Below are 14,751 nucleotides of genomic sequence, written 5' to 3' on the forward strand. Positions count from 1 at the left end.
CTTCACCTAGAGCTTCAGCTAGGGAGGGATTGACTTCAATGTGAGGTAAATGCTCAGTGGCCTGAGCATTAATTGAAGATGGTCTGTTGAGAACACTATGTAAGTGTTCATCTTAGCTCTCTAGGATCACATCTGTATCACTAATCAATGTAGCTCCATCAGCACTGCCTAGTTGAGATGCATCATAGGTCTTTGGCCCATAAAAAGTCTTCAGGGCATCATAAAAAAGTGCTTTGGATTACTGTCAGCATAAAACTGAATTTCATCTGCCTCCTTAATGAGCCAAGAATCCTGCATCTCTCTAAGATTTGCACGTACTTTACTTTTTTTTTCCGAAATTTTATTCAATATGAAACATATCTTTACATTTTTTACTGAGGAGGTCAACCGTATCCATGACCAAATCCACCTCTAAATTGGAATTCTGTTGCTGACCCAGCCCCAGCCTCAGCCTTCTTGTCAGCACCAGGGGGAGCAGCACTTCATCTGTATGTGTCTCTCAACTTCACTCCGAGTAAGCCGGGCAGGTTGCTTGCCCTCCAGACCTTTGGGCCTTGGCCCTCCTGTCTCAGGATGACTTCTTTGGAGTGTGGCAGGCACAATCTCAGGGGACAGATGAAGGTAATCCCAGAGGTACTGAATGCCCTCATTGGTGAGGTACCAGTAGAAATGCCTCCATGCAAACTGTTCCTTAACATAGCCACGGGACTTTAGAGACTGCATGGTCTTCATAACATGGAGACTGGGCATGTTTTTGTCTGCCAGCTCAGGGTGCTTTGGCATGTGGCTATCCTTCTCAGCTACCATTACTCCCTCCCTAAAAAGGAGTTCATAGATGGCAATTTGGTTCTTCTTGGGCTTCAACATCTTGGTGGTGGTGGGTGCTGCTCTAGGATCCTGGGCTAGAAAGGCTGTATTTTACTTTTGATGGAATTAAATGCTGCCTTCTTAGAAATGGATGAATTATCCTGCTCATTTAGCAGCTTCTGAATTTCACCATCAGTTTCATCAAACCAGTCTTGGTGTTGGCAAGTATTCAGACCCAAATGAGCAAATGCAGTGGTATACACCAAATCTCTGAAACCTCCCCACTCCTTTTCTGCTCCACTGTTGCCAACTGTGTGTTAGCTCAACTTCCATTCCAAGTTAGCAACAAACTCTTCCCACTCAGAGAAGAGATCTCATTTGTTGACATTAATTCTTCTAGTAGTCATTTTGCATTGGGGGCTCCACTTTTGTTTAACGTGAATATTTAGCTTGGAAAGGATAAGTCTATGATCAGTCCAGCACTCTGCACCACACATTGCTTTCATCACTCTCACATCCTGTCTCTTCTCTGCAGTGGATGACTTTATTGTATTTGATGTCTAACCAATGTTTGCTGCAAGGGTGCATCCACGAAGTTTTATTGTGTTTAGGTGAATGGAAGATAGTGTTGGTGATGAAAAGGTTGTAAAATGCACAAGTCTTTAGTAGTAAGTGACCATTGCTGTTGCTGTTTCCAATTCCATTCCTTCCTAGGACTCCCTGCTAAGTCTGTCAGTCTGAGCCTACTCTGGCATTAAAATCACCCAGAATTATAAACTTGTCTTCTTTTGGCACATTGATGATAAGGGTCTCCAGGTCTTCATAAAGTTTTTCTTTGACCTCATCAGGGTTCATAATGGGGGGGAGCACAGGCACTGATAATGGTGGCATAATGTTTTCCTGCAAGTGGCAATTGCATTGTCATGAGCCTGTCATTCACTCCTTTTGGCAGGCATACGAGCTTGTTGACTAGATTAGTTTTGATTGCAAAACCTATGCCAGCTTCACAGCACTCCCCTTCACTGTGGGCCACTCCAGAAAGACATGTATCCATCTCCAACTTCAGGAAGCTAGGCTTCATTTGCCAGCCTTGTTTCACTTGGGGTTGCTATTTGGATGAGATATCTGCTGAGTTCTCCTGCCATAAGAGCTGTTTGTCTTTCAGGTCTACTGGATTCTGTATTGTATATAAGTGTGTGCACAGTCCATGTGCTGCTGATGAGTGGAATCATCTTTGCAGACATCTTTGGACATTTTTTTTTTTGCGTTTTGGCCACAGAGTGGGATTCTCCACCTTCTGCGATAAACAGGTCAGGGTTGGGTAAACAGACAATTCTTAGGGCACCATTTTTAGCTCCTTCATCATACCAGGAGGTGAGCAGTGCGATCCTTAGAAGGCTGCTCAGACACCCAGGGGGCTGCCAAACCCCACTGCTGCTTCCAGTGAGAAACAACCCTATGGCCTGGGCCAACTGTGTGCAGGATTGTCACTACAGCTCCCAGTGTATCTGCAGCTGCTGCTTCATCATTTGCCTGTTGCCACAAGACTTTGAGATAGATATAATGGTAAAATGGTATGGGTAATGTCATTTGATTCGTGTGTAAATTGGATTTAAGTGAGGCAGAGTTGCAGGAAGTCATTGACTTCACTCTCTCCTCTAGAGTCATCATAGTCCAGTGACAGGACAGAATCAAGAGGACTGGTGATGGCTCAAGATGCAGTGGATGACCTTGTTGTCTTTGATGTCTAACCAAGCTCTAAGTGCTCCGAAGTACCTGCTTCAGCTGCCTTCATGGCTGTTGGAATAAATTGTTCTCATCTGTCCATTCCGTCAGGGGAAGTCTTCACATGCTTGGGGTAGACAACCCTCTCACACACCAATAGGCTTGAAACCCCTTGATTACCCTCAACCTGGTTTAGTGCATCTGCCAAAATGGTTTGCTGGGGTGTAGCCATTATGCATGTGTCAGCTTCTAGGAGCCACAAGTGAGAGTTGGGAATAGGTGAACACAAAAGGGGGAATAGCATCCTTGAAAAGGGCTTGGTAGCCATCACACCAGAGCTGCTAAACTTCCCTGAACACACCCTACACACTATTCAGTTCAATAAAAATCTACTAAGGGCCTTTTGTGTGGCAAGCACTGGGCTAATCAGTGGCCAGAGCTTTATTTCTCTGAGTCAGGTAAGTCTCAAGCACAGTTTAAGCAATTTTAAAGGAATATCTGGCCTACTCCACAAGGCAGACATTGCTCCTAGCACACACCTCAAATTCTGTATTTATAAAATGGAACTTATTTTTCTGAAAACTCCACACCCTCCAAATTTCTCCATGTCTGTTCATGGAATCACTGTCCTTCACTTATCTAAGTTTTTAATATTGAAGGCATTCTCTACTCTTCCCTCATACCAAAATTTCAGTCTTATCAATTGTACCCCTATAACATATATTCATATATTGTATTCTTTTTCTTTTCTCCATACATGCAATTTCTGTCATGGTCCAGGACATTATAATCTCTTGATTATACTTTTGCATTGCTTCCTATTAGGTCACCCTAAATTCAGTCTTTTCTCTAACCCTTTCCTCCTTTATACAAGTGTAAAACTGATATTCCTAAAACATAGGTCTGACAATATTGCCTGCTTTCCCTCATACCCTTAAAAATGCATCTTCAAAGACTCTCAACTTCTTTTTTTAACATTTAAATTTATTTATTTTTAGTTTTCAACATTCACATCCACAAGACTTTGAGTTCAAAATTTTCTACCCATCTCTCCCCTCCCCCATCCCAAGATGGCATGCATTCTGATTACCCCTTTCCCCAGTCTTCCCTGCCTTCTATCACTATCATGCCCCTTCTCCCCTTCCCTTTTGCTTTGTCGTAGGGCAAGGTAGATTTCTATACCCCATTGACTGTATATCTTATTTCCCAGATGCCTGTAAAAACAATTTTTAACATTTGTTTTTAAAAAAATAAGTTCCAAATTCTCACCCTCTTTCCTCCCCATCCACCCTCATTGAGAAGGCAAGCAATTCAATATAGACTATGCATGTGTGGTTATGCAAAACACTTCCATAATAGTCATGTTGTGAAAGACTAAATTTATTTTCCTCTCTCTTATCCCACCCTCATTTATTCTATTTTCTCCTTTGACCCTGTCCCTTTTCAAAAATGTTTGCTTTGACTACCCCATCCCCCAATCTGCCCTCCCTTCTATCATGCTCCTCTCTCTTATCGCCTGCCCCCCTACTTTCCTGTAGGGTAAGATACCCAATTGAGTGTGTATGTTATTCCCTCCTTAGGCCAGATCCAATGAGGGTAAGGTTCACTCATTCCCTTTCACTTCCCCCCTCTTCCCTTTCATTGTAATAGCTTTTTCTTGCCTCTTTTGTGTGAGAGGATTTACCCCATTCTATCTCTCCCTTTCTCCTTCACCCAATATATTCTTCTCTCACCCCTTAATTTTATTTTTTAGATATCATCCCTTAATATTCAAATTACCTTGTGACTTCTGCATATATATATATATATATATATATATGTATGTAAGTATTAAAGGGACTGTACACAGACACACACATGCATGTATATGTATATATATGTGTATATATACATATATGTACACATATGTACATATTCTCTTTAACTATCCTAATACTGAGAAAGATCTTATGACTTACATGTATCATCTTTCCATGTAGGAATGTAAGCAACTCAATTTTAATAAGTCCCTTATGATTTCTCTTTCCTGTTTACCTTTTCATGCTTCTCTTGATTCTTGTATTTGAAAGTCAAATTTTCTGTTAAACTGTAGTCTTTTGATCAAGAATGTTTGGAAGACCTCTATTTCATTGAATATGCATTTTTCCCCTGAAGTATTATACTCAATTTTGCTGGGTATGTGATTCTTGGTTTTAATACTAGCTCCTTTTACCTTTGGAATCAAATTTTCTATTCAGTTCTGGTCTTTTCAGCAAGAATGCTTAGAAGTCCTCTATTTCATTGAGTATCCATTTTCCCCTGAAGTATTATACTCAGTTTTTCTGAGTAGACGATTCTTGGTTTTAATTCTAGCTCCTTTGACCTTTGGAATATCATATTCCAAGCCCTCTGATCCCTTAGTGTAGAAGCTGCTAGATCTTGTATTATCCTGATTGTGTTTCCAGACAGAATACTTGATTTTTTTCTTTCTGGTTGCTTGCAATTTTTTCTCCTTGATCTGGGAACTCTGGAATTTGGCTACTACATTCCTAGGAATTTTCCTTTAGGTATCTTTTTCAAGAGGGGATCAATGAATTTTTTCAATTTCCATTTTGCCTTCTGGTTCTAGAATATCAAGGCAGTTTTCCTTCATAATTTCTTGAAAGATGATGTCTAGGATCTTTTTTTGTTCATGATTTTCAGGTAGTCCAATAATTTTAAAATTATCTCTCCAATACCTATTTTCCAGGTTAGTGGTTTTTCCAATGAGATATTTCACAGTGCCTTCTATTTTTTTCATTCTTTTGGTTCTGTTTTATAATTTCTTAATTTCTCATAAATTCATTAGCTTCCATTTGTTCCATCTTAATTTTTAAAGAATTATTTTCTTCAGTGAGATTTTGGACCTCATTTTCCATTTGTCTAATTCTGTTTGGAGCTATTTGCCATTTGGGTTAGTCTATTTTTTATGGTGTTATTTTCTTCATTATTTTTGGGTGTCCCCTTTAGCAAGCTGTTGACTCATTTTTCATGATTTTCTTGCATCACTCTCATTTCTTTTCCCAATTTCTGTTCCACTTCTCTTACTTGATTTTCAAAATCTTTTTTGAGCTCTTCCATGGCCTGCAACCAATTCTTGGATGCTTTTGATATAGTATCTTTGAATTTTTTGTCTTCTTTTCATTGTATGTTTTGGTCTTCCTTGTCACCAAATTAAGATTTTGTAGTCTTAGTTTATTTTTTATGCTGTATGCTCATTTTCCCAGCCAATTACTTGACTTTTGAGCTCTTTGTCAAGGTATGACTCTTCTTCCAGAGTGGAGAATGCTCTGTCACAACCTTCAGGGGTTTTGTGCTGCTGTTTTTTGAGCTACTTGTAGGCACCTGTAAATTTTCAGTTCTTCTGAGGTGGTATGATCCAAGGAGAGGTGTTACTCCTCTCTTGCCCTGCACCCTGGAACTGTGAGGATGACTCCCTCTCCATAGTCTCCAAAAGCTCTGCCACACAGTGCTCTTCTTCACCCCAGGACTGCCACCCAGGACTGAGACCCAGAGCTAAGAAGGGAAAAGCAAGAGAATCCTGCCTCAGTGCCAGTAAAGAGATCCTTGCAATCCTGCTCTCATCAGCCACTTGATCCCCCCACCATCTGTGGGCCTGGAGATCAGGAAGCAGCTTCCACTCCTGCTGCTGCCACTGCTAATGCCACCTCTGTTGCCCCAGGGCTGGGGCCCAACCAGGCTCTTCTCTCACCCAGGCCTGACAGAGTTTTCCCACTGACCTGCTAAGTTGTCTTTGGTGTTTCTGGGTTGAGAAGTCTGAAAACAGCCACAGCTGCCAGTGATTCAATGCCCTAAGGCCTGCTCCAGCCCCATCTGTGTGGCATGGGCAATGCTGGACTGTGCTTCAGTCCCTGTCTGGTGCAATAGACCCATCCTGTGCATTTTCCAGGTTGTCTTGGACTGGAGATTTGTTTCCCTGTCATTTTGTGGGTACTGGAGCTCCAGAATTTGTTTAGAGTCATTTTTCACAAGCATTTGGAGGGGTTTGAAGGGAGAGCTCAAGCGACTCCCTGCTTCTACTCTGCCATCTTAGCTCTGCCCCCTCCTCCCAATTTCTTTCTGGATTAAATACTAGATCAAAGCCTAATAACAAGACATCCATAAAGTGGCTTCCATCTTCCACATTTTATTTCATATTACTTCTATTCATACTCTCTCATTTGTAACCATCCCCTGAACTTGAATTTTCACTTCTTATATTTGTGTTTTTGCCCCTGATGCCTAAACTTTTTCTGCTTTTGCCTCATAGATTCCTTAAGTTCCTTAAAGGAGAAGTTCAAGTAGGATCTCCCTATTTTTAGCACTGTCTTTGAAATTATTTTATATATAAATTGCATTTACTTTATTTGCATACTTGTTGTATCCTCCTAAAACAAGGATATACCCCACAGTCTTGCATAGTGCCTTGCATATAATGGATCCTTAATATTTGTTGCACTGAGTTGAATAGAATATTATGCCATTCTGCCTAGCCCAAAAGCCAACTAGCATATTTTAAAAGACAAGTGATGATGATCAAGAAATTAATTTGATTTTTACAGTAAAGGGGCTAACATGTTGCATTAATAAAAGAGAACATCTTCCACTAACAGAACCAAATGTTAGTAATGTATCCGCTTCAAAAATGAGTGCCCTATCAGGCATGGTAATACATGCATGTAATCCTTGGTGAGGGATATTGAGGCTGGTAGACATTTTGAGACTGGTTGTCCTGAGCAGCAGTGGGGCTGAGATAATTACACTGTCTGCATTATTTGTGATTAATATGATGAGACTTTAGTGGCTGGTTAAGGAGAGATGGAGGTGAGTCTCCAGGTCACCTAAGGGAGAGTGAATTGACCTGAGTAGATTAAAGATATTCACTTATCAGAAAGGGAAAGGGAGAGGAAAAGAAGGGATGAGGTGGGGAGGGGGAAAGAAAAGACAGAGAATACTCAAGCTGCTTAGTGACTAATGGAAACACTTGGTGAAATATAGTTGAATGTATCTTCAAAGAATAATGCACTTTCACATTCTGTTTGTCAGGTCACAATTATTTACCCAACCAAATCTCCAAGCCTGTGGAGTCCCTAAAGTATGAGAGCAATGATTCTTTTTAATCCTTTAAATAACTAAGATTTCAACTTGAACTTTCACACACCCAATAGAAAATATTGAATGTAATTTTGTAAGTGTGAATCAACTTGTTTTTTGTTGCTAGTTCCCATCCACTCAGCCTCCTGCCCCACTGTTAGCCCCTTCCCTGTGAGATCACCAGAGAGAGTTCAGACCTCCTTTATTGAAAATATGCTCAAATTTTATATATTTTATATTTTTGTTACAATAGAGCTTTGTTGATTTAATGGAGGAGATTCTTATAATAGATCCCTTTAAATAGTTTACGAGCTCTGTATTTAATATATTTTTTTTAAAAAACAACTTTAATATTCTTAAATTTTCTCCTTAAAATCATTTATCTAAATTCTGGAGAGCAATTTGGAACTATGCCCAAAGGGCAATCAAGCTGTGCTTACTCTTTGATCCAGTAATATCGCCACTAGGTCTGTTCCCAAAGAGATAATAAAATAGGCAAAAATTTTACATGTACAAAAATATTTTTAGCAGCTCTCTCTCTTTAGCTGGCAAAGAATTGGAAATTGAGGGAAAACAAGCTGTGGTATATGAATACTATTCTGCTATAAGAAATGATGAGCAGGCAGATTAAAAAAAACCCCAAACAAACCAGGAAAGACATGAACTGATGTAAAGTGAAGTAAGCAGAAACAGGAGAATATCATATATAGTGAAAGAAACTGTGAGAAGATGAACTATGACTTAGCTCTTCTCAGCAAAAAAATGATACAAGACAATTCCAAAGGACTCATGATAGAAAATGCTATCCACCTCCAGAAAAAGAACTGATGGAGTCTAAATGCAGATCCAAGCATACTATTTTCACTTAGTTGTTGTTTTTTCCTTTTATTCTGCTTTTCCTTTCAAAACACGAGTAATATAGAAATGTTTTACATGATTGCACATATACAATCTAATTAAAATTTTTACCTTTTTAAAGAATGGGAGGAGAAAGGAAGGAAGAAAACTTGGAACTCAATTTTTTTTTCTAAAATGAATGTTAAAAATTGTCTTTCCATGTAATTTGAAAAAAATGCTATCAAAATAAAATTAGTTGTTTATATTACAATGTGACAGACAAAAGATGCAAATGTCATGGTCCAAAATGGCAGGTAACCATTGGGTAAGTTTAAAAATGAATTTCGTTAGTTTCAGAGTGTTCTTAGCCTTTTAAAAAATTTCTTTAAAAATATTTAAACAAGGAATCTTGGAATTGAAAGTGATTAATTAATGAATCATCTGATTCAACCTTTCACCCAAATTAGAAATCAGTCTACAGATACTGAGTATCTTATTAACTCCAATGATGTTGCGTATCTTGACAGTTACAAAGAAGTATAACATAGGCTCCCTGATTGTCTTTAAGGAACATACAATTTAGTAGGCTTTCAAGATACACAAAAGGAAAATAGCAGTAAACAAAGTGACAAATATTTAGTGCCAAACAAATTACAAAGGAGGCAATTGAAATAAGAATTCAGAAAAGCAAGAGATCCCTGGGGGTTGAGGTGATCAAGGATGGCTTGATGAAAGCTGGAGAACCTGAGTTGTAGCCATTATTAATAGTGTTAAAAAAATCAAGAAGGCCTGCAGATACAGACACCAATGCACCAAAGGTAGACAATCAAATCAATTTTCTTGCTAATCCAGATGAAAAAAAACCATGAAAAATCATGAGACCCAAATATGCTCAATTTCTATTTTTTCCAAGAAAGTCATCCTTGTGCAAACATTTTTTAATAAAAGCAACAAGGATTTTAAAACTTAGTTACACATTCATGTTAAAGGTGGACATAAATACATTTTCTATTTGCTTTTTAGTCCTGTTAAAAATAGAGTGAATAAAAGGATAGTATTATCATTATTTTAAAAAGTGCTAAATTATCTTTTGATTTATAAAAATTATCTTTTAGGAATCATAAAAGGCTTTCTTAAGAGGAAAATTATTTTGCTCTTTTAACATATCTATAATTGAATGTGCCTCAAAAATGAGATCTCATTTTGATCATGATAGCTCTTTGATTTCTTATAAATGGTTGGAAAAGAATAAGTTGAATAGAGACTGACTGCTATTCAACAATTACTTCATTTAATATCTTTTATTCTTTGTCTTATAGTAACCTCAGTGTAAAGTCTTTCACTTTTGCTAGTTGATTCCTCCATGGATAAAGAAGTATGAATAGAAAGTAACCAAGCATCTCCTATGTTACCTTGGTTCTTCTTTGTAACATTTGCAAATATGAAGTGCATATACAATGTGAAATATTGTGCAATGGGTAGGGTTTTTTTTTAAATTTTGTCAAATTCACTTCAGTGACAGAATAAACAATGAGAAGAGATCTAAAAGAAGGCCCTAGGACATGGGATAGGTTGGATAGTATGGATAGTATGGATAGGTTGCCATCTACAACATTGGAAGAAGTAGCTGCATCAATGAGAAGACAGAATCATAAAAGTAATGAAGTAGGCATATCTAAAATTTTAATTTAAATAGAAAATGAATGAATTGGGACCACAAGCCAATCATTCCAGTCCATAGCTTCCTTTTCAGTCCATTTGTGATTTAGAGCCCTGTAATGACACAAAAAGAGAACCAATGTGCCTTAGTGGAGAGAAATAAAGCCTGAAGCTGGTAAGAGCTACTTTCAAGTCATGCTTCAGACATATGTTGGATGTATGACCCTAAGCAAGTTACTTAACTTCTATTCTCTAAGTGTATAATTTGCAGAGATGGTTGCTTGGTTGGTCCAGGAACTTTCCTCACCTAGGAGTCCCCTATGCTAATGAAACCACTTAGTCTCTATCCCTATTAACAAGAAAAGTAAATGTTGTTAGGTAAAAATATAACAATTTTATAGAATAACTAATAAAGACTCTTTGGAGTTGCTTATGTTTTGTTTCTATGACTCATATTTATAGGAAGTATAGAGAGGGAGAGACAGATGATAATGTTAAACTTACTGTGTTTGAGGCATAGAAACAATGACTGAATATTTTTGAATTATCATCTATCATTCATTTGTCTGTCCTCATTGATCCCTATCATCCATCTCTTTATATTTACTTACTATAGGTACTATAGTTTGGGGAATAAAATATATGAATTGCATTTAATAGTCCTTATGAGTCATCTCATTCAGATATCATCTAACATTATGTACTATGCAATGTTCATGTCTTTTTTGTTTATCTTCATGCTGTGTTTTATAATTGTTGAATGTCTAATAGGATGATAGAGAGAACCTGAGAAAATTTGTATGGTAGTCAACATCTACAGGAAGGTACCATTTAGATTCTGAACTAATACAGTACTTTTCTTGTCTTGCTAATGAAGTAGATTGAATGGAAGAGAGATAGGAAATATGCACTGGATCTACTCCAGTCTTCTTCCCCTTTCCATAACTTATCACTTGCATCTGAAATGGATGGCTAAGTCAAAATAACCTTTGCAGCCAGGTCAGCATTTCTCCAGCTACCCTCAATATTTGTTTTCTGGCTATGATTTTATTTTATATAGTAACCTTGCTTAGGTTCTGTTGTATGGTGGAGGTCACCTCATGCTTAAGTTTCCAAGAACGGCTGAATTTTAAAGTTTCATTTTCCCTGAAGAGATACTTGATGAGAATTCTAACTAGGAAGAGGTAAATGGACTTGGGACAGCCATGTCAAAGGCCAGACAATATAAAAGATGGCAAGAAGTTTCTCAGTTAGTTCGAGTTAAGCTAGACTCTTAAATATTGTTAAAATACCCTTGGAGTAGGAATCTTTTTAAACTAAGAAGGAGGGAGAAAAAATGAAATAATTTTATTATGCTAACAATAATTTTTAAATTTCATTGCAAAACACAGGCATAAAAATATCAACTATTATCAACATAAAAGCCCATTTAGAAGCACCAGGTTTTGTTTCTATTTTCAAGTGTCATACATTGGTTTTTTTCCTTTTAACACAACTGAGGCTCATTTTGACAGTAATGTCATGTGCCATTATAAAATACCACTTATTTTCTAGCTCTTTCATGGCATTTAATCAGAGATAGGCTGAAAGATGAGAAACAGGATCAAATATTTCAGCTTTTGTTCTAATTCTTTTTTTCATATTTAAATTACATTCCGGATATACTTCAATACTTTGATGAATCTGTATTCTTATCAATGGAGGGAGTCCCTCTAATGGTGAAGATCAAAATCTAACAATGTCTTCTTATCCTGAATAAACTTTGTACATATCCTCCCATTAAACATCCATAAGTTTGCATCCATTGTTTTGGAGGCTTTCTGGTAAATCTCTTTACCTTTTGTGGAACCTATCAGTTCTCACAATGAGTAACCAGTATCTTTTTGCAGATATCTACCTTCCTGATTTCTCTTGTACCACTGATGTAAAATTATACATTGAATGTACAATGTAGCTTTCTCATACCTACTACATACTTCCCCACTGTCCTTTGGTGACTCAAAATTTTCAGTCTGAGAGACTGTAGTATTATACGATGCATAGCCATACACAATAACCAGAATAAATATTACTATAAAAAATAAGACTTTGTTTGAGGAAAAAATCATGAATGATTGAAGGCACTATGCAACTTACCACAAGCAATCCAACTTGCTTTCTTCCTCCTAATAAAGTATGTCTTATCTATTGTTAATCCAAAGGTTCACTTAGTATTTTTTGTGAAGATTAGTTAAGAGTACTTAACTCTTTTGAGTAGTTACAGAATTCTATTAAAGATGCAACCTGGTGTAGTGAATAGAGAAGAGCCCCCAAAGTCAGAAATACCTGGATTCAAATTCTACCTCTCACACATATTGACTGTTTCCCCAGGAAAGTCACTAAAACTTTCAGCGTTCTAGAAAGTGGCAGAGAAGGTGCTAACTTATATTGGGAGATAAATTTTCTTCCTCTTAGGAATCTACACTGATAAAAGCTCAAGTCTAATCTATTCATATAGAATTTGTTAAGGAAGATTAATGATACTTGAAGGTTTGACAAAATCAACACATTACCATCTGCAAATATGAACACCTGGAGTACCATGCCATCTGTAGTGAATTTCTTTTTTTTTTTAAATTTAAATTTATTTATTTAACATATTTGGTTTTCAGCATTGATTTTCACAACAGTTTGAATTACAAATTTTCTCACCATTTCTACCCTCCCCCCTACTCCAAGATGGCTTATATTCTGGTTGCCCTGTTTCCCAGTCAGCCCTCCCCTCTATCACCCCCCTTCCCTCTCATCCCCTTTTCCCTTCCTTTCTTGTGGGGGAAGATAAATTTCTATGCCCCATTGCCTGTGTATCTTATTTTTTAGTTGCATGCAAAAACTTTTTTTGTTTTTGAACATCTGATTTTAAAACTTTGAGTTCCAAATTCTCTCCCCTCTTCCCTTCCCACCCACCCTCCCTAAGAAGTCAAGCAATTCAACCTAGGCCACACATGTATCATTATGTATAACCCTTCCACAATACTCATGTTGTGAAAGGCTAACTACATTTTGCTCCTTCCCAACCCATCCCGCTTTATTGAATTTTCTCCCTTGACCCTGTCCCCTTTCCAAAGTGTTTGTTTTGATTACCTCCACCCCATCTGCCCTCCCCTCCATCATCCTCCCCCCTTTTATTTTTTTTATCTTCCTCCCTCTTCTTTCCTGTGGGGTAAGATACCCAACTGAGTATGTATGGTATTCCCCCTCAGGCCAAATCTCATTCCCCCTCACCTGCCCTCTCCCCTCCTCCCACAGAACTGCTTCCTCTTGCCACCTTTATGTGAGATAATCCACCCCATTCTATCTCTCCCTATCTCCCTCTCTCAATATGTTGCTCTCTCATCCCTTAATTTCATTTTATTTCTTTTAGATATCTTCCCTTCATCTTCAACTCACCCTGTGTCTGCTCTCTCTCTTTTACATATATATATATACATACATATATAAAAAGACACATATATATATACACATACATACACATACATACATATACACATAGATATATACATACATACACATTCACTTATATATATACATAAACATATATATATATATATATATATACACATATTCCCTTCAACTACCCTAATACTGAGGTCTCATGAATCATACACATCATCTTTCTATGTAGGAATGTAAACAAAATAGTTCAACTTTAGTAAGTCCCTTGCAATTTCCGTTTCTTGATTACCTTTTCATGCTTCTCTTGATTCTTGTGTTTGAAAGTCAAAGTTTCTATTCAGTTCTGGTCTTTTCACTGAGAAAGCTTGAAAGTCCTCTATTTTATTGAAAATCCATATTTTGCCTTGGAACATGATACTCAGTTTTGCTGGGTAGGTGATTCTAGGTTTTAATCCTAGCTCCATTGATCTCCGGAATATCGCATTCCAAGCCCTTCGATCTCTTAATGTAGAAGGTGCCAGATCCTGGGTTATTCTGATTGGGTTTCCACAATACTCAAATTGTTTCTTTCTGGCTGCTTGCAGTATTTTCTCCTTGATCTGGGAGCTCTGGAATTTGGCGACAATATTCCTAGGAGATTTCTTTTTGGGATCTATTTGAGGAGGCGATCGATGGATTCTTTCAATTTCTATTTTGCCCTGTGGCTCTAGAATATCAGGGCAGTTCTCCTTGATAATTTCTTGAAAGATGGTATCTAGGCTCTTTTTTTGATCATGGCTTTCAGGTAGTCCAATAATTTTTAAATTATCTCTCCTGGATCTATTTTCCAGGTCAGTGATTTTTCCAAGGAGATATTTCACAGTTGTCTTCCATTATTTCATTCCTTTGGTTCTGTTTTATAATATCCTGATTTCTCATAAAGTCACTAGCTTCCACTTTGCTCCAATCTAATTTTTAAGTAGTATTTTCTTCAGTGGTCTTTTGGACCTCCTTTTCCATTTGGCTAATTCTGCCTTTCAAGGCATTCTTCTCCTCATTGGCTTTTTGGAGCTCTTTTGCCATTTGAGTTAGTCTATTTTTTAAGGTGTTGTTTTCTTCAGTGTATTTTTCAGTATTTTTTTGGGTCTCCTTTAGCAAGTCATTGACTTGTTTTTCATGGTTTTCTCGCATCCTTCT

At 37.5% G+C, this 14,751-nt stretch overlaps 1 pseudogene; it reads right to left on the bottom strand.

The window, feature by feature from the left end:
* Positions 1 to 383: 383 nt before the first annotated feature.
* On the bottom strand, positions 384 to 867 carry LOC118840052 (annotated as a pseudogene).
* Positions 868 to 14,751: the final 13,884 nt, after the last annotated feature.

Source organism: Trichosurus vulpecula, chromosome 1, assembly GCF_011100635.1.
Source record: "Trichosurus vulpecula isolate mTriVul1 chromosome 1, mTriVul1.pri, whole genome shotgun sequence".
In the NCBI taxonomy this organism is placed as follows: domain Eukaryota; kingdom Metazoa; phylum Chordata; class Mammalia; order Diprotodontia; family Phalangeridae; genus Trichosurus; species Trichosurus vulpecula.